General features: G+C 43.2%; 1 long non-coding RNA gene across 1 annotated transcript; it reads left to right on the top strand.

Moving 5' to 3' along the window:
• The first annotated feature begins 559 nt into the window (after window positions 1-559).
• On the top strand, window positions 560-4,385 carry Gm31416. Its single transcript, XR_003948884.1, has 3 exons — window positions 560-2,362; window positions 2,454-2,805; window positions 3,879-4,385. It is a non-coding gene; the product is annotated as a predicted gene, 31416 (long non-coding RNA).
• Window positions 4,386-5,231: the final 846 nt, after the last annotated feature.

The raw sequence follows: 5,231 nt of genomic DNA, 5'->3' as shown, positions 1-5,231 counted from the left end.
TTGAGATAGTAAGGATGTTTTTCAGACAGGTTCTACACTGTTTCAGAAACAGTTGCTGGTTCGAAAAAATAAGTTAGCTACTATTTTCATTTAAAAAAATCAATATAAGTTTCATTCATTCAGGTATTTCCTGAAGCCATTATTTGTATGTCCAGCCATTTCTTCTCATTTTAATGAACAAAGAGATGCCCAAGAGGCAAGGGCAAGCATCTACTAAGCATGCTAAGCTGTGATCCTCATAATAAATGCCTTTGAGCACATGTACAGGCTCGGCGACAATACTCTCGACAGCCTGGGTGCAACCCACTGCTGTGTTGGACCCTGTTGCACAAGACCTCCTGGTTAGGGCTGGTGAGAGAGTTCAGTGGGTAAAGTGCCTGCCTGTGCGAGCATAAGGACCCCAGCTCAGATCCCACCATCCACATAAAAAGACAGAAATGAGCTGGCTGGTGGTGGCGCACGCCTTCAATCTCAGCACTCAGGAGGCAGAGGCAGAGGTAGGTGGATCTCTGAGTTCGAGGCCAGCTTGGTCTACAGACAGCCAGGGCTGCACAGAGAAGCCCCATCTCAGAAAACAAAATAAAACAAAACAAAACAAACAAACAAACAACAACAACAACAAGAATCTTTAATTCTAGTTTGGGGGAAGGTGTAGACTGAGAAGTGCAGATACCTGAGGTGAACTGGCCTGTCAGTCTAGTCAAGGAGTGAACTCTGGGCTCTGTTTCAGAAAAAAAAAAAAAAAAAGAAAGAAAGAAAAAGAAAAAGGAAAAAAGGAAAGAAAAAGGAAAAGAAAAAAATGGCAGACAGCGATTGATGAAGACACCAATATTCACATATAACCTCTCTGACATGGACACACATACACTCATGTACACACACATGCACATACATGTACACGCACATGCACACACATACATGCAAACACATGCACTCACATTTTTGTGTACTCGGAAGCACATGAACACATAACGCAAGAGCTCAGTCTTTCCCGCTTCACACGCACAGACTGAAAAGGGCTCCACCCTTGCGTGAGTATTTTTTTTTTTAAAGATTTATTTATTTATTATATGGAAGTACACTGTAGCTGTCTTCAGACACTCCAGAAGAGGGCGTCAGATCATGTTACAGATGGTTGTGAGCCACCATGTGGTTGCTGGGATTTGAACTCCGGACCTTCGGAAGAGCAGTCGGGTGCTCTTACCCACTGAGCCATTTCACCAGCCCGCGTGAGTATTTTTAATTATAATATCATCACAACTTTTGAACAAGAAGTTCAAAAGTTTGGACTTGATAGTAACTTCTCAGTTTGTACCAAACTCTGTGGATTTTATGAATGAGGAGTCCTGTCTAAAACACTGCCATTTTTATCCTTATTTCATTTGAGATGAATTTGAGGTTAAAGAATTGAAACAAGTTGTTTTCGCACACACCACTGATAGATAACAGGAAGCTTGTCTCCGGAGCCCTGGGGTCTCCCTTTGTTCTTCCTTGTGTACGTACCTAAGGGATGTGAGCTTCACCTCCTCATTTCTGTAGTAATTACTACTTTGCTATCTTCCTTTAGTAGTACAGCAAGGTATCTTGAGCCCTTTGAGTCCAAATGCTGTGTCAAATGCTCGCTCTGCCTCATACCGCTGGACCTGATTCCCACGGGATCAGCATGCTGGTATTGGAAGCTACCGAGAAACCTCCTGCAGCTTTGGTGGGTGAGCACTCTCACAGTTGCTTTTATTGCTGGGCTACAATACCCTGGCCAAATAAGCTTAATGGAGAAAGGGCTAATTGTGGTTCCCAGTTCCAGATTATAATATGTCACGGCAAGGAAGTCACAATCAAGAAGCTTGCAGGAGTTGATCACGTCACACCCACCAACAAGAAGCAGAGAGCCACAAATGGAGAGGAGATCAGGTCCCCTCGAAGAAGGACTCAGCTACAATACCAAGAGGTTTTAGTATTAACCTCTCTCTATACAGTCCTAGGTTGCAGGCTGTTAGATGATCCCACCCACAAGTAAGATGTGTCTTTCTCCATCAGTGAACATGATCAAGATAATGTCTTAGAGACATTCTCAGAAGCTCATCTCTGGGGTGGTTCTAGACTTTTGTGGATTAGATTTAGTTGCTTTAGAGAAAGTAGCTTTAGACTGGAGTGGGACTTAGGGGTGACTCTATCTTGACTGCTCACTGTACCTGGTGGCCTCTTCTAGCGATTTCTTCTGTTCAGGATCCAAGCTCGTAACTTCAGATGAACCTGGGATTGCCTGGAAGACACAGCTGCCTGGACCCCACAGCTGGCATATTTATCCTCTCATGTAGTCGACTGACAGCCAGGGGAGCCGCACCCTGCTCGCGGTGAGGAGGTAAGTCTGTACTGTGTGGCCTTTCTTTCTGGAGGCTGAGGCTTTTGTAGACAGGTAGCTCACCCTTTCTTTTTTCCGCGGCTTCCCCCAGTTGTCTGTGCTGACCTTCCGTCTGTGGACTGTGGGCGAAGATCAAAGCCCTCTCCAGTAGTTACTGTGAGTAGCCAGCTGTCCGCATGCTCACTTTCAATTCATACAATGAAGCAGGGATGTCTGCCATTCCTTCTGATCTTTTGGTTCAGGATGGCCTTGTTAACCATTCCTACGCTAACTTCTTGCCTCAGCAATTTCTCCATCCCTGCTTCCTCATGAAACCAGACATAGACTTTAATTTTACACACATCTCTTTTATGTACAGTCAACTCAAGTTTCTCAAAAAAAAAAAGGAAGAAAGAAAAAGTAAAAGAAAGAAGAAAAAACCCTATTTTTCTCTCCAAAGACAAGTAAGTTGCTTTAGAGTAAGTAGCTTTAGACTGGAGTGGGACTTAGGGGTGACTCTATCTTGACTGCACACTGTACCTGGTGGTCTCTTCTAGCTATTTCTTCTGTTCAGGATCCAAGCTTGATTAACATGGGGTTGGATTCCCTATTGTTAGTGCCGTTATCCCATTTCCCAGGTCTCTAGTGGTAGACTGAATTAGCACTCTCAATAACTCATTTCCTCTTCTGGGGAAAGAGGATCAACACTCCTCCTGGTGCCCTGCAACTTGAGCAGCCTTCTCCACCCCAGGGATGTCAGACAAAACCATGGTCTTATTTTTGGTGGATGAAATACGAGTGGCTGCATCAGTGTGGAGTTATGAGCAGAGAACTAGGAGCTGTCATGTGGTCTGTCTTTGCTCTCGAGGCTGCCCTCTATCACAAACGGCATGAACTCAATCCCAGGAGAAGAGAGAAGTGCAGGTGAGGACCCGGCAGCACACCAGCCAGGTCGCAGTCAGCAGGCTGAGTAGGAATAGAGACAGATGCTGATTTCTTTTTGCTCAGAGAGCAAGCAGTTCCTCATTCTCTCCAAAGCCATAGCCTGCTACCCAGGGAAGAACTACTTGTGAATAGCTGATGATATATATTTATGTGCCTGTGGTTGGGATACTAACGCAACCGTCTCTAGTAAAAGCATCCTGGCACACCTCTTTGCCTAGGAGGGCTGAGTGCACCATGGGAGAGAGGCTAAGATACCAGTGCATATCTAGAGAAGCATTTTTATGTTATTGAATTTGCAACCTCAGTGTTTAACCTGATGAAATTACACCCTGGTCTTCTGGCCTGGCCAATGCATGTAAGGCCCAGTCTATGCCACCTACTTTATCTTGATGTCATCTGCCATTGAATGCCAGTCATTACATGGCTCTTTTGGACTGCCTTACCCAGTCTCTGGTATGGAGTCTCCTTACCTCACAGCTATAACAGCTTCTTGGAAGTCCCCTACCTTGCTCCCCCTGTGCTGGAATGATTCTCAGCAGCCATTTTGCCTAAGCATGGTGCACTCTTATCTTGCCTCATTTGCTCTTGGCAGGTTTCAGCACTGGGTCAGTGAAACCACCTGGTCTCCTGTCTAAGTCACTCTTCTGCTGCTTTGAGGAGATGCTATGTCCGAGGCATCTTATAGAAGAAAATGTTTAATTTGAGCTTGCTTACAGCTTCAAAAAGTCGGTGACCTTCATGGTGGGAAGCATGGTCGCAGACAGGCAAGTATGGTGCTGGAGTAGATTCATCTGATTTGAAACTTGGAGGCAGAGAGAGAAAAGGAGGAGACTGCGCCTGGTGTGAGCCTTTGAAACCTCAAAGCCCAACCCCGAGTGACACAGCTCCTCCAAGCAGGGCACACCTCCTAATCTTTCCTAAACAGCTCCACCCACAGAGAATCAAACATTCAAATATGGGAGTCTACGGGGGCCACTCACATTCAGACTACCACATCTATCTGTGATTTTGGTGTAACTGGGTATAATGACCTACACCTGCAATCCTAGCACTCAGGGGTATAGAAATTTAAGGTCATCCTTGGCTTTATACTGAGTTTGAGGTCAGCCTGAGCTACATGAGACCCCATTAAAAAAAAAGTCAAGAGTACACTTTAAAAGTGTAGAAAACATTGATGAAGAAACCTTTAGTGTAACCAGCATTCCATCCATGTCTTTATTTTGAATCTGACCATTTCCAAATGGACTCACTCTGTTAGTGATTTTCTCATTTGGAGGTAGGCACAGTGTAGTTCTTTATCTATCTATCTGTCTGTCTGTCTGTCTGTCTGTCTGTCTGTTGGTCGATCTATCTATCTATCTATCTATCTATCTATCTATCTATCTATCTATCTATCTATCTATCTACCTACCTATCTACCTACCTATCTACCTACCTATCTACCTACCTACCTATCATCTATTTACTATCTATCATCTATCTATCTATCTATCTATCTATCTATCTATCTATCTATCTATCTACCTACCTACCTACCTACCTACCTATTTACTATCTATCATCTATCTATCTATCTATCTATCTATCTATCTATCTACCTACCTACCTACCTACCTATTTACTATCTATCATCTATCTATCTATCTATCTATCTATCTATCTATCTATCTATCTATCTATCTATCTATCTACCTATCATCTATTTACTATCATCTATCTATCTATCTATCTATCTATCTATCTATCTATCTATCATCTATCTATCCATCTACCTACCTATCTATCATCTATCTACAATTTATCTATCTCTCAACTATCTATCTATCTATCTATCTATCTATCTATCTATCTATCTATCTATCTATCTATCTACCTACCTACCTACCTACCTACCTACCTACCTATCATCTATTTACTATCTATCATCTATCTATCTATCTATCTA

The sequence above is a fragment of the Mus musculus genome, chromosome 10 (assembly GCF_000001635.26).
Source record: "Mus musculus strain C57BL/6J chromosome 10, GRCm38.p6 C57BL/6J".
In the NCBI taxonomy this organism is placed as follows: Eukaryota; Metazoa; Chordata; class Mammalia; order Rodentia; family Muridae; genus Mus; species Mus musculus.
This window is presented reverse-complemented; position numbering and strand designations above follow the sequence as displayed.